The sequence below is a fragment of the Calonectris borealis genome, chromosome W (genome assembly GCF_964195595.1).
Source record: "Calonectris borealis chromosome W, bCalBor7.hap1.2, whole genome shotgun sequence".
Lineage (NCBI taxonomy): Eukaryota > Metazoa > Chordata > Aves > Procellariiformes > Procellariidae > Calonectris > Calonectris borealis.
The window spans coordinates 46358132-46381953 of NC_134351.1; the positions used below are offsets into that span (position 1 = coordinate 46358132).

The 23822-nt window shown below is 44.7% G+C and overlaps 1 long non-coding RNA gene and 1 pseudogene across 1 annotated transcript in view; one reads left to right on the forward strand and one right to left on the reverse strand.

Annotated features, from left to right (window-relative positions):
- Positions 1-22002, reverse strand: part of LOC142074740 (uncharacterized) — a 63368-nt gene extending 41366 nt beyond the window's left edge. Inside the window, exons 1-2 of the long non-coding RNA XR_012670690.1 lie at positions 21815-22002; positions 16280-16327 (exon numbers count right to left, since the gene is read on the reverse strand). This is a non-coding gene — a long non-coding RNA (uncharacterized LOC142074740). The remainder of the gene's footprint in view (positions 1-16279; positions 16328-21814) is intronic.
- Positions 13-748, forward strand: LOC142075092 (protein Largen-like; annotated as a pseudogene).
- Positions 22003-23822: the final 1820 nt, after the last annotated feature.

Consider the following 23822-nt stretch of genomic DNA (forward strand, 5'->3'; position numbering starts at 1 on the left):
GTGCAGGTGGTTGACCAGATTAACACGCTGACGTCCGACCTGCAGCTGGAAGATGAGATGATGGACAGTTCCAAAATGGACATGCTCAACAGTAGCTACAGCAGCACAACAGCTTCCAGTTTGGAGAAAGTTAAGGTGAGGAGCGGTGCACCATCAAGCCCCCCGCACATCCCTCTGCAATCCTCACCATGCTTCAGAAACCAAATCCACTCCTGCCACAACTGACGCTGGTCAAGTACGATAAGCCTCTGAGGCCACCTGCTTCGAACATCCCCGTTAAGACTAATGGGACCCTGCTTCGAAACAGGGGCTTGCCAGGAGGGTCAAACTGCATCTCAAATGGGGATATATCCTGTATACCAAACAGTAATTTGGACAAAGTTGCAATTCAGCCTCTGATGCATAGACCTGACAAAGAATGGTGTCCTCAGCCAGGAACAAGGGAATGGGTATGATTTAGTGGAAAAAGTGCAGTACCATGGCTATTGCCCAGACTGTGACATTCGGTATAACATTAAAAACAGGGAGGTGCACTTGCACAGTGAGCCTGCCAGTGTGGCAGGAAAGGTCCCATACCAGTGCCCCTCCTATGCCACCTCCCCTGCCTTCATTTCCTCTAGAAAATGAATGGTTGGTGATAAGTCCCAGTAATAGCTTTCCTCCTCTAAGACCTGCAACTGTGCCTCCACAAACTGCACCAAAAGCCCAGAAGACCATCTTGAGGAAATCAACCACTAAACCAGTGTGATGTATGCCACTTGAAAAAACTTTTTTTTCCTATGTGTAAACATAAATAGGTAATGAGCACTTTCTACTCAAGCAATAAAAACTCCCAATATATTACTCCCTGTGTCCAGTGAAGTGGTGTAAGAATCACATGGTAAGTACAAAGAAAAATGCTTGTTGATTTTACATGTACTCATCAAAAAATGTCATTAAGAATCATAGAATCAGAGAATAGTTGGGTTGGAAGGGACCTTTCATCTAGTCCAACCCCCCCTGCAATGAGCAGGGACATCTTCAACTAGATCAGGTTGCTCAGAGCCCCATCCAACCTGACCTTGAATGTTTCCAGGGATGGGGCATCTACCACCTCTCTGGGCAACCTGTTCCAGTGTTTCACCACCCTCATTGTAAAAAATTTCTTCCTTATATCTAGTCTGAATCTACCCTCTTTTAGTTTAAAACCATTCTCCCTTGTCCTATTGCAACAGGCCCTGCTAAAAAGTCTGTCCCCATCTTTCTTATAAGCCCCCTTTAAGTACTGAAAGGCTGCAATAAGGTCTCCCTGGAGCCTTCTCTTCTCCAGGCTGAACAACCCCAAGAAAAATGATGCTGAGAAATGTTCTTGCTTTAGCTCATAGTTTGTAAACTTCTATTGCAGTTTTGTATCTCTAGTGTGGTTTAAAAAACAGTGAAAAGAAAGTTCAGCTTGAAAATACTACATGGCAATTCATGGTGTATTTCAGTGTACCTGACATAATGGAATGACCAGTGCTTCTGGGTTTTGGGAAACTTACTGTTTCTAGCAAATATGTTTTAAAATGTCATTTGACAAAGCAAAGTGGAATACCAGATAATGACTTTTGACTGAATCTTAGCAAATGCATTTTTCTCTGCCTGACTGCTTGAGCAAAGGCATTGTGTGCAGAGCTGTGCAGTGGGAGCTAATCATCAGACTTTCAGGCAGTTTGATCTTTGGTGTGGAAGAAATAATTGGAAGGTACGTTGACATGACTTTGGAAAACTAAATTACCTTGCATTTTGTTTCCCAAAAGCTTAACGCTCTACAGCTGGGGTGAAGTACAGAGTTTTCCAGAGAGCAGGCATAGTCACCTCTATTTCCATTGCTCCATCTACAAAGTGGTAGTAATATTTTTATTTCATGTGAGTCAGCTGTAGATTAAAGCAACAGTCCTGAATTTTTTACAAAGCTTTTGCCTGGTGCAAATCTCTTTCTGAAGGCAAAGAAAAATTTGCCTAAGGCCTTCAGACATCTGCTTAATTAATGTAAAGAGCTCTGTGCAATTACAAAGCATTAACATGCAAAACAAGATATTTCATGTTATCACATTTTGGTGAACCCTATTCAATTAATATTCTTACTAGTTAAAAAAGTCTTCAGCATGTTTAATTATTTTATGAAAGCACATTCTTTTATTCTCAGAAAGAGAATTGTTGGGATCTAGAGGTTAAAACCCATGGAATCAGTGAAGAAAATCTGATAATAAATCTGTCAAAATTTACAAAAGTCATGCCAAATTAAGCTCTCAAATAGTCCAACAGCAGATGCTTTATAAAATCAATATGTGTTTTTTAGCTGGAATATAAAACATACTCTATGGCTGGATCAAGGCTGACTTCTCTAGTCTTACTACTCATGATGCAGTAGGTACAGTATCTACTATTCCATACTGCTTGCTTTTGTAATTCTACTGTTCGCTTCTGTAATTCTAAACAATGAAGACTTGTTGCTTAGAAGTTAGGTAACTGGCAGGTGTTGTGTTTGCAGGTGTGTAGAATTGTAACTAGTCTAAATCGTGTATCCTGGAAGCATTGTTAGACTCTAGTGAAGAGTAACCTTGGAAAAGAGAACCATAAACAAACGTGGTCCAGACGTGGCTCGGAGACAAACCTCGACCTTATAAGGAAAGAAAGGAACAGGTTCGTGAAGAGTTCACTACCCTGCCGACCACCAGAGACCACCCGAGACCCTCCAGGAGACCCTAAAGGCTTTAGTGCGCATGTGTCTAGGATGATGTAATATTATAATTACTTCTCGGAAATGTAATGAATATGTAAAAGAGAAATTTAAAATATGTATGAGAAGCATGGATATAAACAGAAAGGTGACTAGACCAGGTGTGCTTGATTTGTGGCAAGTCCACCGAGCACCCAGGCCTGAATAAAACAATATCTCTCCTGAGCGTGTGGAATTGGTTACTTGCACGCTGGGCACGAATCCACTTTTCGGACAACACTCAAACAAATTTTATATTTAGAATTCCACTTGCATGTAGTAATAGGAATTAAACTGAAAACCAATCATCAAGTAGTTTCCCTGTATACACATTATTGTACATTCAGAGTATTTAATTTAAGCCAAAATAATAAGAACAATCAAAATGAAAATTCTAACAAATAATTACCCTTTGAAAACTTTTACAGTAAACAAAGGTTGAATTTCATGCAAATATGCATTTAGGGTCTAAAGCTTCATGTTGTATTACTTGCATAAAAGTAGCAAAGCAAAGAAGTCATTATCTCGTATGGTTAATCATGCTTTCCCCAAAAGCTCCCAACTTGCTTTTCATGATGCACTTCACATTTTGTATTGTTCTGTCCAATACCACTGCCCGAATCCCAGTCTTACCTGCTGCATGAGTTGCCTACTTTGCCAGCTAGTCTATCTTGATGCTCGCTAGCAAACATGCACACACTCACATGCTTGTCTCACAGGCACGCCACATTCGCAAGTCCCCCTGGATACCAGCACGGACACTCCAACCACTTGATATCCCTGCCTGGGCCCAAGGCCTCCTACTCACCGGATAGTCCAGCTTGAAGTTTGCTAGTAAATTATGCGTGCACACCCCCACACACACCAGGTTTGGGGAAGATACGCTTGGCCCTCTGCCCAACAGCTGGCACCAGACATATGGGCTGTGACCAGTGGTCATGCTCCAGCTGCTGGTGCCGAGCCCCTCACTCTCCTCACTCACACCAGTCCTTCCCAGTAGCTGGTTTTCCAGACAGACACTGTTCCCGCCCCAGTGGCTGGCGGACAAGACCCCCACCCACTCCAGTAGCTGGCACTGAGACCTCACTCGCTCCAGTAGCCGACACAACAGGCCGCGGGGCACCTACACTCCTGGTCTGACTCCAGTTGCTGGCCCCAAATTTCACTCACACATGCACAAGTCTCACCAGTAGCTGGCACTTAGTCCTTGCACCACACATATACACAGGATAGAGAATGAGATTACGCAGAGAGATAGTTAAGAAAAGATTTAATAAGGAGACAGGACAGACTGCAGTGATCAGGCGCAGGGCTCAGTCAAACAAGCGTACTGACCGGCCCTATTTTACATACGAACCGGCCCCTTTTATACCCCTTTCTGTCTATTCCTCCTTTGTTCCTCCCCCTTCACCTGCACATTCCCTCATCAGTTTACATAGTTCCACCTGCTGCCCTCCAACATCCTGGACCCTCAGGTTTACATCCTTATCAGTCGCATAGCTTTAGAGTCAGTGCTTTTTCTCCTAATTATTCAGAATAAAGATTCTGATGCCATCCTTTGTGCTTGAATATTGGGGGAGGGGAGAGAGAGTGAACAGTTTTTGTGACACAGAAACATGTAGAATCATAGAATCATTAAGGTTGGAAAAGACCTCTAAGATCATCGAGTCCAACTGTCAACCCAACACCACCATGCCCACTAAACCACGTCCCTAAGCGCCACATCTACACGTCTTTTAATACTTCCAGGGATGGTGACTCAACCACTTCCCTGGGCAGTCTGTTCCAATGTTTGACCACTCTTTCAGTAAAGAAATTTTTCCTAATGTCCAGCCTAAACCTCCCTTGGTGCAACTTGAGGCCATTTCCTCTCGTCCTTTCCATCAGAAACCTATGTAGTTTCTTTTTAGAACTGGCCTAGTCTTCTAGAGTCTGATTTTAGCCTGAAGACTAAAAGGCTGAGGTCTCCCTGGGTCTCTAGACTTCCCACCAAAATATTGATAGCTCAGGAGGTCTATTTTTATGGATCATAGTAGTACTGACAAGTTATTTTAACAAAGGAGACGACATCATAGAGGAAGGTAGTGAGGGTGCCATTCTCTATTTCCTCCATAAAAAATCTCTCAGAGGAAGAGGTATAATTGCTAATGGTCTCCATGAGGTGGTACCTGAAATACAGTAACGGCTTCATTACAAATCCCAAATACCAAATAACCCCCAATGCCAGCATTTTAGTAACAAATCTCCCAGGCAAAACATCATTAATCACTGCAGAGCACAGCAGACTACAAAACCCAACTCCAATCTTTAACATGTACAGTAAAAACAAGAGCATGGTGCAAATCAGATAAATTAATATATAAATTCCTTAATACGCACTAGTTAATCTGTTGTTATCTCAATCCTTCGTGCCCCACGTTGGGCGCCAAAAAAGGACTGTCGTAGTTTAACCCCAGCCAGCAAATAAACCCCACGCAGCCGCTCGCTCACCCCCCCACCTCCGGTGGGATGGGGGAGAGAATCGGAAGGGCACAAGTAGGAAAACTCCCCGGTTGAGATAAAAACAGTTTAATAATGGAAATAAAACAAAGTAGGACAGTAATAATAACAATGATAACAACAACAATAGCAGAATATACAAAGCAGGCAATGCACAATGCAACTGCTCACCGACCGCTGACTGCGTGTCACGAATGGGGTGAGCCCCCTCACACCCCTGTTTTTTATACTGAGCATGATGTCACATGGTATAGAATACCCCATTGGCCAGCTGGGTCAACCACCCCGGCTAGGCTCCCCCACCACCACAGCTTCCCCTGCACTTGGCAGGGCATGGGAGGCTGAAAAGAGAAACAAAAAGTCTCCCCCGTGCAAGCACCACCCAGCAACAACCAAAGCATCAATGGGCCATCAACACTCCTCTCATACCAAACCCAAAACACAGCACACCCCCCCAAGCTACTGGGAAGAAAGTTAACTCTGTCCCAGCCGGAACCAGGACATCTTCATATAAGGTATACCCTCCATAGCCATGATACTCCTCAACTTCTAACAGTGGTTTCCCCTTTTGTAGGAAGGACAATATAGAAAGATGGCATTGCTGCTTTCTGCTATATGAAGTTGTTGTGGCTTTCTATAGTGCTCAATTACCTGTCACCAAAGACAAATCACCAACTACTGGTCACTCATTACAAATTCTCCCTCTCATATTTTTTTCTTTTTCTGAAATTTCTGAAAATGAGTGACTTTTTGGAATATAGTGATATAAGACAGCAAGCAATCTTTCCCAGTTGGATACTTTTCCTGGATGTACTGAACCACTAGTAAGGAAGTAAGTAAATAAATAAATAAAAGAAACATAGTCCTATAGATGGAAGCAATAGAAAATACCAGGTGATCTTTTTCTCAGGGATTTCTTTGGATAAGTTTTCCAGGTAACTGTATCACTGCAAAGAGATTCAAGCTTGAGAAAGCAATCAGAAACTAGATGTCTCTGTTGATATAGGATCTGATCCATCAGTTATGTTGAAGCAACACATGCCTTCAAAATCGGAGCAGCGTTTATGGTGTCGAAGAAGGAGATAGTCCACCACCAATCAATTTTGTAATGTTCCTTGGCATACAGCCGTTACCTACTCGGAAAAAATAGCAATGAGGAACATTAATATCAAAAGCACTTAGCATAGCATAATTCTGTAATACAGCTACTGGGGTTGGCACGCCAATGAAACACGTTGTCAAGAGATCTGCAGCTGTTAATCTTCCCTCAATACAAAAGGCAGATGAGTTAGTTACAGTAGAGGCCAACCAAACCCAAGTATTTACATGTTGATCTTGTGGAAATGTATCCAGGGCATGTGCCTGTAGTACAAGACTACAAAGCACGATGAGCCAACCTTTGATAAGGGAGGAAAACAGGAGTATCATCTCCTTCCAGTAATACATACGCCGTTGCTCCAGCTCCTTCAGCTAATATTACTCCGGGTTTGATAACCTGATGTGGGGTAATTGCCCACGCAGATTGGAGAGCTATGGTTTGCGCTTTTTCAGATTGAACTTCAGTTCGATGTTGGGTTCGCGACACCAATAATACTGTTCCGATGCTATCTCCTCTAGATAAGGCACAGGTATTCGTTGAAGATACCTGGAATACAAGAACTCGAGAATCTGATATCAACAAAGGAAGTAAAGTAAGAGGAGAAGTTGGGGTACAGAACCATACGGCATTCTCAGGGGTTATTATATGAATCTTCACGTCTAGACTAATAGGTTGTGGTCCCACCATGCAATCCGTCAGTGTAAGCAATTCCATTTCCCCTGTAGTTAATATTTTGGGAGAAATACCATCTGGAAGAATTTCAATCTTCACCATGTTTTGTACTGGAGGTGTTGTAATACGATCATAGGGTGTTTGATTATCAATATTCTGGCTATTTAACAAAAAACCTGCTTTAGTAAGATGTGAACTCCAATGTTGTAAAGTTTTAGTACTGGTTAGCTTTTTTAATTGTTCCTTCAACATCCCATTCATTCTTTCAATCAAGCCATTAGCTTGGGGATGGTAGGTGTATTGGGTCTGGCTGAGATGGAGTTAATTTTCCCCATAGCAGCCCTCATAGTGCTGTGCTTTGTATTTGTAGCTAGAAAGGTGGTGATAACACACCAGTGTTTTGGCTACTGCTGAGCAGTGCTCACACAGCATCAAGGCTGCCTCTCCAACATTCCCCCTCCCTCACCGGTAGGCTGGGGGTGGGCAAGATCTTGGGAGGGGACATATAGCCAGGACAGCTGACCCAAACTGACCAAAGGGATATTCCATACCATATGACGTCCGCTCAGCAATAAAAGCTAAGAGAAAGGAGGAGGAAGTGGGGGGCATTCATTATTTACGATGTTTGTCTTCTGGAGCAACCGCTATGCGTACTGTAGTCCTGACTCCCGGGAAGTGTCTGGACATCGCCTGTTGATAGGAAGTAGAGAATAAATCTTTTGTTTTCCTTTGCTTCCGCATGCGGCCTTTGCTTTTTCTTTATTAAACTGCCTTTATCTTGACCCATGAGTTGTTTTTTGGGTTTTTTTTTTTCCATCTTATTTTGTCCCCCCGCTGTCCTGCTGAGGAGGGGAGTGATAGAGCGGCTTGGTGGCACCTGGTGTCCAGCCAAGGTCAACCCACTGCAGTAGGCAATGTGGAATATCCAATCTATCCCTAGCCCTTGAGCCCAATCTTGGACATTATGTCCACTAAAGTGTGTTCCTTGGTCACTTTGTATTTGGTGAGGAGGTCCGTATAGATGAATGAGTTGTTCTAATGCTTCAGTTGTGTTATGTTGATTAGCATATTTGGTGGGTTTAGCAAAAAACAGTCCTGACACTGTATCCACAGCAGTGAATACATATCACCACCCCCTCGACAGGGGCAGGGGGCCCATGTAATTGACCTGCCAGGTATTCAAGGCCCACTGACCCCGTTTTATCTTTCCCCATGGCCTATATAATGCCCTTAAATGTAGCTGCATACAAATAGTACAATTATGTGCACACGCTTTATAAATATGTAATGGCTATCAAAAAGAAAGCATTAGCAAGATCTATCACCATCTTCCAGGGTTGTAAATTTTTGCTGATTTTTTCTATAAGAATAACTATGTCTGGTACCGTAACTGCAAGTGTGTGTGGGTGACTTTATTCAGTTCTCTATAATCTACAGTCATTCTCCAAGTGCCGTCTGGTTTTCAAACAGGCCAAATAGGATTATTAAAAGCAGTCATGGTTTCCTTAACGATTCCCACTTGTTGAAGTGCCTGAATGGTTTGAGTAATTTCCTCCTCCCTCCCTGGAATACGATATTGTTTTACAGTTACCACCTTGTAGGCACGGGCAGCACAACAGGATCCCACTTCAGGAATCCATGCAAGACAGTTATAGATCGAATAGCAAATCCCGCTTGCAAAGTCCCAAAGCAGAAGCGACCATTTAAAGTTTCAACTGTTCATCCTGCCAACACATCAATACCCAAAATATATTCTTTAATTGGGGCAATTAACACTGTCGTGGTAAATGGAGTGGCATTTCCTATTGTTAAGGTAACCTTAGTTCGGAGGGCAGGGGTTGGATATCCCCCTAATCACAGATCTATGATGTGGTTTCTTTATTATTAATATTACTATGTAATACAGTAAACTTCAGCTCCAGTATCCACCAGAGCTAACACATGTAAAATCCCCCCAGACCGCCACTTTATAGTTAAAGGAACATAGGGGCATCGGTCCCCCTCACGGTAAGAGGCTACAGTGGCAGCAATTTTGGGGGACCTACCAAACCTTCATTTCTGCTGTTTTGGCATTTGCCAGGTAGTGCCTTGCCTTGAGGTGGCAGGTGGGGGTGGAGGGTGGGCGCGGAGTTAGCAGCGGGGCCAGGGGCAGTTGGCTTTTTTGTGTAGGTGCTAACTTTTGCCATCGGCAAAACATTTCTGATGTTGTAATCCCATTTATTTCTGATCATGGGACACTGGCTTGTACAAGATCATTCCACGTTTGTTTACTTGTCACCCGTGATGTAACTCCTTTTGGTTTTGTTGGCTTTCCTTTATTCACCACCTGCACAGATGGTCCTGAAGTTACAGCCCCAATTTCCCTCAAGGTATTTGCTAGGGCGCCTACATTACAGGTAGCATTTGTGACTGCTGGTATAATCAAGGGTTTTAATGAGGCAGGCGCTCTTCTCAAAAGCTGCATTTTGATACTTCTCGTTACTGCTAACCTGTCTGGATTGAATCCCGTAATCAATGCATGAGCCATCACTGTTATCAGAATGTTCCCAGGCACAGCACAGTAAGATGATCAGCAGTACAGCAGTACAGCAACCAGCAAAAGCAAAAAGCAGTCACTAACGAGCAATAGACTCTAATACACAGTAAGGCAAGCAAGCCCCATGGCAAGCACAGAAGCCTGCCAATTAATAGCTAAACAGCAATAACAGCTATAAATTCGATCTAGCACATTCCAATCAAATCTGTTATTATCTCAAACCCTTCAGGCCCCACGTTGGGCGCCAAAAAGGACTGTCGTGGTTTAACTCCAGCCAGCAACTAAGCACCACACAGCCTCTCGCTCATTCCCCCCACCCCGTTTATTAGCAATACGCACTATTAACTGTTCAACAGTATCTTACAGCCCATGGCACCGCTCTGCTTGAGTAGTAATTACTTCTTGTGCGATCACCTTTGCATCTTGTAAAGTCCCAACTTCCTTTTCCAATTCTCTCATTTTACTCCGTAATGCAACAACTTCACGGTCAAGAGCTCTAAGACCGGTAACTAATAACCATCCCAATCTCCCCACTAACTTGCGAGAAGAATCCAGTGCCGCTTTCCATGGCAATCCACGCATAGCCGTTTTAATTGTCTGCGGGGTAATCATTGCCCTGTCATCTATTTCAGGCCATGCTTCCAGCGGAGCCCATGTAGCCAGGAAAGTGGCCACGGGGGTCCAGCGCTCAGTACTGGGCTATCCCGGAATATGGGGAGTCACCGCCATGGCCTCCCCAGTCCCTGACTTTTTTGCCAGCCGTGGCATGGCTGTTCCTGGATCCTGCCGACTATGCCAAATGTGTGAGCTGGCACAGGCAGGATGCAGGAACAACCACAAAACCACGGATGAAATGCAAAGAGTAAATTTATCTTCGTTACCTCGCCAACTGGAGCTTAGTCCATGCTAGAGGTTCGTCGAACCTGCTGTTTTCACCTGTATATCGGGGATTCACGCAGGCATAGTTTACCACTGTGCTTTGATGTTTCCCACAGCAGGGCAGGAATCTCAAGCATGTTCAAACACACAAGGCTAAACAACAGTTAGTATGATATATGTGTTTTTCTACACCCCAGCTGCAAGTCACTTGGGCGTGTTTACAATCCTCCTTGCCAATCTTCCATTATTTTCCCACAATGGCCATCTCGTATATTTTTTTCTGTCCCAGCTCACTAGAACCAAAGGCTGAGTTCTGGGAATTACAGCGCTTAGGTGAGAACTGATAACTTTGATAGACATCATAGCCAAGTGATGGCTTCATGTTGCTTACAAATCCCATCTGCTTCCAGAGAGTCCTCTGGCAAATGTATCTGTCCAATGCTGGTTATGTGGCACAAGTGCAGGCAGATGGGATAAATGGGTGCTGCCAAGGCCAGTCCTGAAGCTTATCCTCCCTGCAGGTGAGCGCTCCTGAAGTGTAAAATGTGCCCAAGGTTTCTCTCTGCAAGCCCTGTTGGCAAGTTGAATAGAGAATTTTGCCTTGAAATACTGTGTATTAGAAATTGCTGTGAAAATATTGTGCAAAATATAGCTGGTGCATTCACCTCTATGGGGGTCTGTGATCTCTCAGGTCATATGCTCTGATTCCTAACATGAAGCTGATCTTGGACTTTCCTTCAGAATAAGTTATAGGGGGACTTTTTTGTTTTTCTGAGATTTTGGGAAAAACAGTCGGCAACTGTTAGCATTTAAATAATTTAGTGATGTTCTCATTACAGGATCATCAGTACACGTGGGAACAACACGTAGGCCTTCATTCCCAGGGGAACCAGCCAGTTCAGGTAGAAAACAGTATAAACAATGGTTTGGGGTGTTAACGAGCATTGATTTAAGAGCAAAGTCTGATCATAAAGCTGAATTAATTCTATAACAAAGATGAACTTCAAGATAGGCTGAGGTAAACTTTTCAGTCCTCATTTCTAAGTTCTCATGAATAAGGATGTGAGAGAAAAAACTCTCAGAATTTTAATTACTGAGAAAATGATTGAAAATAAAATATTTCTTTTCAGCTTAGAGCTAGTTACTTGTGGCACATTACCCATCCTGCATGTGTCTCTAGTGCAGACAGAGAAACTTGGAATTCATCACCCAGAACATCGTTAAAACAGAGGCGTGATGTAATGTTTAAAGACACCAACTGTAAAATGTAGTCACTGGTTAAGTACAAACCAATTTCAGACCCACAGGCAAGGTCAGAAGTGTATATTTAAAAAAAAAAAATCTGGTAAGAAAATACTTCTTATGAAAACATAAATAATTGAAGGTCAAATATAAGAAAACATCAAATTTTTGCTGTTCTTGTACTGACAGTCACAAATGATAAGATTTACAAAAGACTACAGGCATGTCAGTGTGTCCATGTATTCCTTCTGATAATAGAAATCCTGTATGATCTAGAAATTCCTTTCTTCAGACATGATACCAGCACTTTAACTAGTTCAAAGTGCCCTTTTAAAGAAATCTAGGCAGTTAAAATAAAAGACTTGTCATAATTCATAGAATGATAGAATGGTTTGGGTTGGTAGGGACCTTTAAAGATCATCTAGTCCAACTTCCCTGCCATCGGCAGGGACATCTTTCACTAGATCAGGTTGCTAAAAAGCCCCATCCAACCTGACCTTGAATGTTTCCAGGGATGGGGCATCCACAAATTCTCTGGGCAACCTGTTCCAGTGTCTCACCACCCTTATCATAAAGAATTTCTTCCTTATGTCCAATCTAAATCTACAGTGTTTTAGTTAAAACCGTTACCGCTTGTCCTGTCGCAACAGGCCCTGCTGAAAAGTCTTTCTCCCTCTTTCTTATAAGCCCCCTTTAAGTACTGAAAGGCTGCAATAAGGTCTCCCCGAAGCCTTCTCTCCTCCAGGCTGAACAACTCCAACTCTCAGCCTTTCCTCATAGGAGAGGCGTTCCATCCCCCTGATCATTTTTGTGGCCCTCCACTGGACCTGCTCTAAAAAGTCCATGTCTTTCTTGTGAAGCCTCAGAGCTGGACGCAGTACTCCAGGTGAGGTCTCACGAAAGTGGAGTGGAGGGGGAGAATCACCTCCCTCAACCTGCTGGCCATGCTTCTTTTATATGCAGCCCAGGATGCAATTGGCTTTCTGGGCTGCAAGCACACATTGCCAGCTCATGCCCAGTTTTTCATCTACCAATATCCCCAAGTCCCTCTCCGCAGAGCTGCTCTGATATTGGGGATTGCCCCAACCCAGGTGCAGGACCTTGCATTTGGCCTTGTTGAACCTCATGAGGTTCGCACGGGCCCACCCCTCAAGCCTGTCAAGGTCCCTCTGGATGGCATCCCTTCCCTCAGGCGCATCAACCGCACCACTCAGCTTGGTGTCATCCCCAAACTTGCTGAGGGTGCATTCAATCCCACTGTCTATGTCACTGATGAAGATATTGAACAGTACCTGTCCCAATACGGACCCCTGAGGGACACCACTTGATATTGATCTCCATTTGGACATTGAGCCATTGAGTGCAACTCTTTGGATGTGGCCATCCAGACAATTCCTTATCCATCGAATAGTCCATCCATCAAATCCATGGATTAGGAAAGTCCATACATGAATTTTCTTTAACTGCCTCTGAATCACTCTGTCTTTAGGAAAAACTTTAGAAATCTAAAAATCTTTGGTCACTCTAAATAGTCATGGAAGAGTGACAGAAACAATCAGCAGGTTGGCAGGGTTGTTTTATGAGAAACACTACATTTTCATGGAGAGAAAATTGCCATTTTTCAAAAAGCAAAATAGGAAACATGGGAACAGTACATTTCTTCTTTGTTAAACAATGCCTTGTGTTGGAAGTATTTCATAGAATCATAGAATCATTTAGGTTGGAAAAGACCATTAAGATCATCGAGTCCAACCATTAACCGAACACTGCCAAGTCCACCACTAAACCATGTCCCTAAGCACCACATCTACGTGTCTTTTAAATACCTCCAGGGATGGCGACTCAACCACTTCCCTGGGCAGCCTGTTCCAGTGCTTGATAAACCTTTCGGTGAAGAAATTTTTCCTAATATCCAATCTAAACCTCCCCTGGCGCAACTTGAGGCCATTTCCTGTTGTCCTATGGCTTGTTACTTGGTGTTGTGGTTTAACCAGGCAGGCAGCCAAACACCACACAGCCACTCACTCACTCCCCCTCCAGTGGGATGGGGGAGAGAATCAGAAGGGTAAAAGTAAGAAAACTCGTGGGTTGGGATACAGACAGTTTAATAGGGAAAGCAAAAGCCGTGCAAGCAAGCAAAGCAAAACAAGGAATTCATTCACTACTTCCCATCGGCAGGCAGGTGTTCAGCCATCTCCAGGAAAGCAGGGCTCCATCACGCATAACGGTTACTTGGGAAGACAAACGCCATCACTCCAAACATCCCCCTTCCTTCTTCTTCCCCCAGCCTTATATGCTGAGCATGACGTCATATGGTATGGAATACCCCGTTGGCCAGCTGTCCTGGCTATGCTCCCTCCCAGCCTCTGAAGAGTCCTTGACTAGCAGGGTACTTAGCAACAACTAAAAACATCAGTGTGTTATCACCATTATTCTCATACTAAATCCAAAACACAGCACTATACCAGCTACTGGAAAGAAAATTAACTATCCCAGCCGAAACCAGGACACTTGGGAAAAGAGACCAACACCCACCTCACTACAACCTCCTTCCAGGTAGTTGTAGAGAGCATTAAGGTCTCCCCTGAGCCTCCTTTTCTCCAGACTAAACAACTCCTGTTCCCTCAGCCGCTCCTCATAAGACTTGTGCTCCAGGCCCTTCACCAGCTTCATTGCCCTTCTCTGGACACCCTCCAGCACCTCCATGTCCTTCTTGTAGTGAGGGGCCCAAAACTGAACACAGGATTCAAGGTGCAGCCTCACCAGTGCCATGTACAGGGGACCAATCATTTCCCTAGTCCTGCTGGCCACACTATTTCTGATACAGGCCAGGATGCCGTTGGCCTTCTTGGCCACCTGAGCACACTGCTGGCTCATGTTCAGCCGGCTGTCGACCAGCACCCCCAGGTCCTTTTCCTCTGGGCAGCTTTCCAGCCACTTTTCCCCAAGCCTGTAGCATTGCATGGGGTTGTTATGACCCAAGTGCCGGACCCGGCACTTAGCCTTGTTGAACCTCATACAATTGGCCTCGGGCCCATCGATCCAGCCTGTCTGGATCTCGCTGTAGACCCTTTCTACCCTCAAGCAGATCAACACTCCCACCCAACTTGGTGGTGTCTGCAAACTTACTACTGAGGGAGCACTCAATTCCCTCGTCCAGATCATTGATAAAGATATTGAACAGGACCGGCCCCAAAACTGAGCCCTGGGGAACACCGCTCGTGACCGGCCGCCAAATGGATTTAACTCCGTTCACCACAACTCTTTGGGCCTGGCCATCCAGCCAGTTTTTTACCCAGCGAAGAGTACACCCGTCTAAGCCATGAGCAGCCAGTTTCTCCAGGGGAATGCTGTGGGAAACGGTGTCAAAGGCTTTACTGAAGTCCAGGTAAACAACATCCACAGCCTTTCCCTCATCCACTAAGTGGGTCACCTTGTCATAGTGACTTGCGGAAACCGGACTCCACAATCTATGAGATTGTAAAGTAGGTATGTTTATTCAGCGCTGGGCAGCACGGGGGGTAGTCCCACCAAAGTCGTGCGCGCCTCAACGCGGCACTCACCATAAATATATACAGTAAAACATTACATATTAATAGAATTTCGCAATACGCCTATACATATGCATGACCTGTCCCCGCTTTGTATTAAAATGAGTTCCAAGAAGTCATTTCCATAGACCCCTCCCATCTGCGCTTGTGCATTGCCTCCTAGTGGTGGTCGTCGGGGGTCGTGGGGATGAAGGTTAGTGGTTCCTCTTCGTCACCGCTAGTAATCTTTTGTTCTTGCGCAGGCTCAGTTGTTCCTTGACTCTTGCTCAAACTGCAGGGTTGGTTTTAGCTGGTTCTTAAGGCAAGTTTTTAGTTCTTATCAGGAGCTGTCCTTGTGAGGCGCCTCAGTTAATTTACACAACAAAGTATCAGACTAATCCTTTAACTACTATCAATCACTCTACTACCTTAACCCCTTCTCTCAGTCCCCCCTTTTCTAAAAAGTTAGTAAATTCTTTTACTTTATATTAATGCCTTTTATATTATTCCATTCCTCTCCAGGTTCTTTATAAGATTTTTGCCGGCTTCTGTTTGTTGTCGGTGCTGATGAGCATATATCAAATGTCTCGTTTGTTTTACCATTCGCCAATTTAGAACATATAGCACTATAGATAGAACAATACTAATACAGGACAAAATTAGGAGAACAATAATAGGGTGACACAAGTTATTAAGGATACCTGTAGCAGTGGGTGACCATCCAAAAAGTGTATCCCACCATTTATGTTCTCCATCCTTTTCTACTCTTTTTAGAACTTCTTTTAAGTATACTTGACTTCGGTGCATAACCACGGTAGATAGATTTGCACCCTTTCGATCAGAATGTATCCCCATGGATCCAGTGCATCCGATATAAGCTTGAGACCAAGGTTGTCCAATATTATTCTGGCTAGAAGTGCTACCCCATCTCTGAATTATAATTATGACCGTGAGAAAAATAATTTTCCTGGTTGGGCTTGTGCAACCTTCCATGGAGATTTATGTGTCTTTTTCACTCTGGTGTGATGGATCCAGGTGCTCTGCTCCTTGATTTTGATTGCTGTGAAGGACGTGAGGAGTACCTGGAATGGTCCTTCCCACTGCGGTTCCAAAGCCTTTTCTGTAAGAGACTTTACATACACATAGTCTCCAGGTTGTATATTATGTACAGGCCCATCCAAACCCCTGCTTCGAGTCCCAACCACATATTTCTCAACTTTCCTGAGTTGTTTCCCTAATGCCACCATGTAGGAGGTCATGATTTCATCCCCAACTTGTGTGGTCATCCCTTTCTGTACTCTATAGGGTCGTCCATACAAGATTTCAAAAGGGCTCAGTCCTTCTTTTGCTCTTGATATAGTTCGTATGTGCAAAAGAGCCAAAGGAATAGACTGAGGCCAGGCCAAGTTAGTTTCCTGTCCCAATTTCACAATTTGCTGTTTGATTAAGTGGTTAATTTTTTCTACTTGGCCACTCGACTGAGGGCGATATGGGGTATGAAGCTGCCAATCTATGCCCAAATGGCGGCTAATTTGTTGTACTACTTTGGAGATGAAATGTGGTCCTCTGTCAGAAGATATGGTTGCTGGAACCCCAAAACGTGGTATTATTTCTTGTATTAATGTTCTAGTTACCTCCTGAGCCTTGGCTGTTCTGGTAGGGAATGCCTCTGGCCAACCTGAAAACGTATCAGTTAATACCAATAAATATCGATACCCCCCTTTTCTTGGGAGTTCTGAAAAATCGATCTGCCATTGTTGTCCAGGCCCATTGCCTCTCCCAATTTGGCCCATTTCTGGTTTGGGGGTGTTCTTGGGATTTGTCTGGAGACAGAGATCGCACTGCTGTGTCACTTGCCTTACAGTAGTGTATAGATTCCTAGCTACGATTTCTTTGATCAGTTGTTTATATAGGGCCTCCGCCCCCCAATGCCTCTTCTTATGTTCTTCCCTTATCAGAGACCATATTAGAAAGGAGGGAATGATTAGTTTCCCTTGTGGGGTGAGAGCCCACCCCTCTTTACTATATGACCCTTCTAGATCTGCAATAAGCTTCCGATCTTCTTTTGTATATTCTGGCTTACCTTCTAGGGAGATTCGCCCGTCAGGGATTAAAGCCCCTTCTATTTTTACCTTTGCCTTGGCTGCCTGTTTTGCCTCTCTGTCCACCAGCTCATTTCATCTTTCCAATTCCGAGCTCACTTTCTGGTGTGCCTTGATGTGTATAATTGCCACTTTCTTAGGGAGTTGTACTGCCTCCAACGGTCTCAACATTTCCTCTGCGTGTTTAATATTCTTTCCTTGAGAGTTCAATAACCCTCTTTCTTTCCAGATTGCCCCATGTGCGTGCACAACTCCAAAGGCATATCTTGAGTCTGTATAAATGTATACAATTTTTCCTTGGGCCAATTCCAAGGCACAGGTTAGAGCGATTATCTCCGCTTTCTGTGCCGAGGTATTTAGGGGCAAAGGTCTTGATTCTATTATCTCCTGACTAGTGGTAATAGCATATCCCGCGTATCTTTTACCACTCAGGACATAGCTGCTTCCGTCCATGAACCAGTTTTCTCCGTCTTCTACGGGGCTGTCTTTCAGATCTGGCCAGCTTGCATATGTTGCTTCAATGGTTTCTAAGCAGTCATGATGCACTGGTTCTCCTGTGTTTCCCTCTAGGAAAGAAGCTGGGTTGGCAATGTTAGTGCCACATCATCCTGTTCTACCAATATAGCCTGATATCTTAGAAATCTTTGTTGAGAAAGCCAATGTCCACCCTTTGCTTCCAGTACTGCAGATACTGTATGGGACACCAGCACAGTCATTTTCTGACCCAGGGTGAATTTTTGGGCTTCTTGTATGTTTAGTATTACAGCTGCGACTGCCCGCAAGCATCCAGGCCAACCCTTCGCAGTTGTATCCAACTGTGTGGAAAAGTAGGCAACTGCTCGTCGATCGGGACCCAAATTCTGTGCTAGTATCCCCAGAGCAACCCCTTGTTTTTCGTGGGAAAAGAGGAGAAATGGCTTACTCACATCTGGGAGCCCCAAAGCTGGAGCTGACATCAAGGCTTTCTTTAGTTTCTCAAAGGCTCGTACGGCCTGGTCGTTCCATTCAAGGTGTCCCTGGTTGGTAGTTATTAGGGCATATAATGGTTTAACAAGCAGTCCATAATTATAAATCCACAGCCGACACCACCCAGTCATTCCCAAGAAAGTCCGTAACTCTTTCACTGTTCGAGGTCTCTGGGTTTGGCAGATTGCCTCTTTGCGGGCTTGTCCCAAGGTTCTTTCCCCAGCACTGATTTCATAGCCTAAATAAATCACTTTGCGCTGTATTACTTGGGCTTTCTTCTTAGACACCCGGTACCCTTGGAGCCCCAAGAAATTTAATAGACTCACCGTCCAGGTGATACAATCGTTCTCTGTTTCGGTGGCAATCAGGATATCGTCCACGTATTGTAGCAGTTTTCCTTTTTCAGACGGGATTTCCCATGATTCCAAGTCCTTTGCAAGCTGATTGCCAAAAATGGTAGGGCTATTTTTGAATCCTTGTGGCAACACCGTCCAGGTGAGTTGAGTCTTGCGACCGGTTTTGGGGTTTTCCCATTCGAATGCAAACAATCTTTGGCTGGCTTCATGGAGAGGGAGGCAAAAGAAGGCATCTTTCAAGTCTATAACAGTAAACCAGGCTAATTCAGGTGTTAGTGTAGTCAACAGAGTATATGGATTCGCCACCACGGGGTAGAGATCCTCAGTTACCTTGTTTACAGCCCGTAGATCCTGGACCACACGGTATGACCCGTCAGGCTTACGAACTGGTAATATGGGTGTGTTAAAATTAGACTCACATTCTTTTAATAGTAAAAATTTTTCGATTATTGGCCGAATCCCTTCTCTATCTTCTCTCTTTAGGGGATATTGCTTAATCCTTACTGGTTGTTGGTTTCCCTTTTTAAGTTTAACTTCAACAGGTAATGCATTCTTTGCTCTTCCGGGTACATCGGTAGCCCATACCCCAGGGTATACCTGATTTAAGACTTCCTCCCTAATTTCTCCTTTTATGGAAGGACTGGTTAAGAATAAACTCAGAATAAGAATACACTCATTTGAATGTATTGTTGATCTTTTACTTTTTCGAATATTGTTCGAATATTGTTCTAGCAAGTCTCTTCCCAATAGGGCCTTTGGAGAGTTGGGCATATATAGAAATCTGTGAATTCCCCATTGTTTTCCCAGTTTATATTTCAAAGGTTTACAAAAATACACCTTTTCACTTTGGCCAGTTGCCCCCTTTACCATGATGTAATCGTTCTCCAGGGGCATCAAGGCTTGATTCAAAACTGAGTATGTTGCCCCTGTATCAACTAAAAATTCTACCTCTTGTTGTTCCTTCCCTAGCTTTATTATAACCAGTGGATCCGCTAGGGTGGATTCCCCAGGTTCCCGTCAGTCCTTTTTCACATGAGCTACCACTTTCCTTGCCTGATAACTTCGTCCTCTTCCCCTATTCATCGGACATTCTCCTTTCCAATGACCAAACTTTTTGCATCGTGCACATTGATTTTTTTCTAAGCGAGGCGGTTCTCGCCTAGGTCTCCTTTCCTCTTTTTTCCTTACAACTGCCACTATTCTCCTTTGCACCTGTTTGTATCCTTCTTCTCTGTTACTAAATACTCTCCATGCTTCATCTAGCAACACTTCAAAATTTCTACTTTCTGTAGTGCGTAGCTTCTGGAGCTTGCGGCTAATGTCCCCTGTGGACTGACCCAAAAACAGAGAGACTAGTTGTTGTATTCCTACCTCGGATCCAGGATCCAGCGGTGTGTTACGGCGCATTGCATCCCTCAGTCGATCCAGGAATTCAGATGGGGACTCGGAGGGACCTTGCTTAACTGCATATAGAGCTGACCAGTTTATGGTTTTGGGTATAGCCTTTTCCATTCCTCTCGAAATCCACTCCTGATACCCCTGTAGTTTTACCATTTCTGCAGATCTGTTCGCATCCCATTTTGGATCTTGTAGAGGGAAATATTCCTTAACATCCCCTCCTGTAGTCTTATAGTGATCATCAGCCAAACTCCCTGCTGTTTTTAAAATCAATTGCTTTTCTGTTTCAGTCATATAGTCTAATAATAACTGTATGTCCTTCCAATCAGGGTTATGTTGTTTCACAATAAACTGAAAATGTTTAGTTTCACTGATCGGATCGCTCCTGTAATCCTTTGCAACCCTTTTCCATTCCCCTAAATCAGTAGTGGAAAAAGGTACTTTGATTAGCATCGTCCCGCCATCGGGCCCTACCGCCTCTCGAAGAGGTGCCTGTAAGGCTACTGGGGCAGTTTTCTTTCTGGTACGGGACGATACAGGGCTGTCCAGAGGGGTGGAAGTTTCGTCCGAGTCCGCATCCTGTTCCTGTGGTCGAGGGGGAGGCTTAAACAGGTCAGTTAGCTCTGGTTCCGGTGCCTGGTGAATTTTGTTTGCTTTAATACACCTTTGTCCAATACTACATGCCGAGCAACACCGCTTCAGTTTACCTTTAAGTTCTTTATTATTTTCTTGCTCAAGTGCGAGTACCATAGGGTCCTGTGGTGGTACCATTCCACAGTCCCTGTGCCACTCCGGATGGTTTCGGAGGGTAAAAAAACATATCTGCATATGAAACTTCATCCCACTTCCCTTCTCTCCTTAGAAACAGCATCAATTGTAGGAGAGCATTGTAGTCTATTGATCCATTAAGTGGCCATTTAGCCTCACTTTCCAATTTATACAATGGCCACCATTGATTACAATATTTAATAAGAATCTTTCTATTTTCCATCCCTCCGATCCCAACAATATCTCTCCAATGAGCAAGCACACAGCCCAAGGGGCTTTTCTTCAAAACTCCCCTTTGAGCATTACCCATTTCACAACTTCCCTTTATTGATCTTTTCTTTTAACCTTTAATAAGATTCTGGGACTAGTTTTCCTTCCCGCACTGTCTCAGTGATTTTATCGGAGGTTTTCTTATCATAGAACCCTCTAGATGTACAATACTGCTTTTCCACAAAATTCTACAATGTTTTCGTACACAAAAGACGAAGGCTCAATCCTATCATTCACTTCGTTCGTCTCTGGCCGCTCTCCTCACGGAGATTACGGAACCGCAGATCAGAACTCCACACTCGCTTCGCAGCTGTGCTGCGTCTCACTCATACAACACAGACACTCAGTCACACAATAAATTGTTGCAACAGATGATAATACTTATGGCCATGCCACGTACAACTCCTCAGACTAATTGTACATTAATTACTCCAATTAACATCCACCCAGCAGCTGCAACTGTAAAGATGACCCAATCGCAATTACGAGGAGGTCCGCTTACCCTTCTCCTGCTTCTTATATACCAGTCATTAGCAGGTCCGTCCTGGCTCCCAACACTGGGATGCAGCGGAAACCTCGGATTCACTCGATCTACTCCCAAGATCGCTAGCGGCCGCTCTATCGGTCAGCGAATCCCCTACCGTGCAGGGTACCCTCCTACCATACGGGGACTATGCTGCACGCCAGACGTCTCTGCGCGATTTACCAGCAGCCCCGGCCACGCGTACGACTTACAGGCCCCTCTCCTAAAACATACCTTTCCTTTCCGCGGACTCAGGAGGTTCTTGTCTACTCCCACGGTGAGCGGCTGGCAGCGGAGTCCCCTCCGAGGAAGTGCTCAGGGCGCGCCCAGGGGCGTCCGCTCCTCAGCCGATCCCGCGGTGAAGCAGAGAGTCTCCTGCCTGGCTCGCCAAAGCTGACTTGCGGAAACCGGACTCCACAATCTATGAGATTGTAAAGTAGGTATGTTTATTCAGCGCTGGGCAGCACGGGGAGTAGTCCCACCAAAGTCGTGCGCGCCTCAACGCGGCACTTACCATAAATATATACAGTAAAATATTACATATTCATAGAGTTTTGTAATACGCCTATACATATGCATGACCTGTCCCCGCTTTGTATTAAAATGAGTTCCAAGAAGTCATTTCCATAGACCCCTCCTATCTGCGCTTGCGCATTGCCTCCTAGTGGTGGTCGTCGGGGGGGGGGTCGTGGGGATGAAGGCTGATAGTTCCTCTTCGTCACCGCTATTAACCTTTTGTTCTTGCACAGGCTCAGTTGTCCTCTTACTTTTGTCCAAACCGCAGGGTCAGTTTTAGCTGGTTTCTTAAGGCAAGTTTTTAGTTCTTATCAGGAACTGTCCTTGTGAGGCGCCTCAGTTAATTTACACAACAAAGTATCAGACTAATCCTTTAACTACTATCAATCACTCTACTACCTTAACCCCTTCTCTCAATAGAAGGAGATCAGGTTAGTCAAGCAGGACATGCCTTCCATGAACCCGTGCTGACTGGGCCTGATCACCTGGTTGTCCTGTACGTGCCGTGTGATGGCACTCAAGATGATCTGCTCCATAACCTTCCCTGGCACCAAGGTCAGGCTGACAGGCCTGTAGTTCCCTGGATCCTCCTTCCAGTGTCACATTTGCTAACCTCCAGTCAACTGGGACCTCCCCGGGTAGCCAGGACTGCTGATAAATGATGGAAAGTGGCTTGGTGAGCACTTGCACCAGCTCCCTCAGTACCCTCGGGTGGATCCCATCCGACCCCATAGACTTGTGTGTGTCTAAGTGGTGTAGCAGGTCACTAATCATTTCCCCTTGGATTATGGGGGCTTCATTCTGCTCCCTGTCCCTGGGTATCCCAAGAACAACTGGTCATACTATTAAAGACTGAGGCAAAGAAGGCATTAAGTACCTCGGCCTTTTCCTCATCCTTTGTCACTATGTTTCCCCCTGCATCCAATAAAGGATGGAGATTCTCCTTAGCCCTCCTTTTGTTGTTAAGGTATTCATAGAAACATTTTTAATTGTCTTTTACGGCAGTAGCCAGATTAAGTTCTGGTTGGGCTTTGGCCCTTCTAATTTTCTCCCTGCATAACCTCACGACATCCTTGTAGCCCTCCTGAGTTGCCTGCCCCTTCTTCCAAAGGTCATAAACTCTCCTTTTTTTTCCTGAGTTCCAGCCAAAGCTCTCTGTTCAGCCAGGCCAGTCTTCTTCCCCGCCGGCTCATCTTTCAGCACATGGGGATGGCCTGCTCCTGCGTCTTTAAGATTTCCTTCTTGAATAATGTCCAGCCTTCCTGGACTCCTCTGCCCTTCGGACTGCCTCCCAAGGGACTCTGTCAACCAGGCCCCTAAACAGGCCAAAGTCTGCCCTCCTGAAGTCCAAGGTAGCAGTTCTGCTAACCCCTCTCCTTACTTCTCCAAGAATCGAAAACTCCATCATTTCATGATCTCTATGCCCAAGACGGCCTCCAAGCATCACATCACCCACAAGTCCTTCTCTGTTCGTAAACAACAGGTCCAGCGGGGCGCCTTCCCTAGTTGGCTCACTCACCAGCTGTGTCAGGAAGTTATCTTCCACACACTCCAGGAACCTCCTAGACTCTTTCCTCTCCACTGTTTTATATTTTCAGCAGACATCTGGTAAGTTGAAGTCCCCCAGGAGAACAAGGGCTAGTGAATGTGAGACTTCTCCCAGCTGCTTATAGAATACTTCGCCTGCCTCTTCATCCTGGTTGGGTGGTCTATAACAGACCCCCAC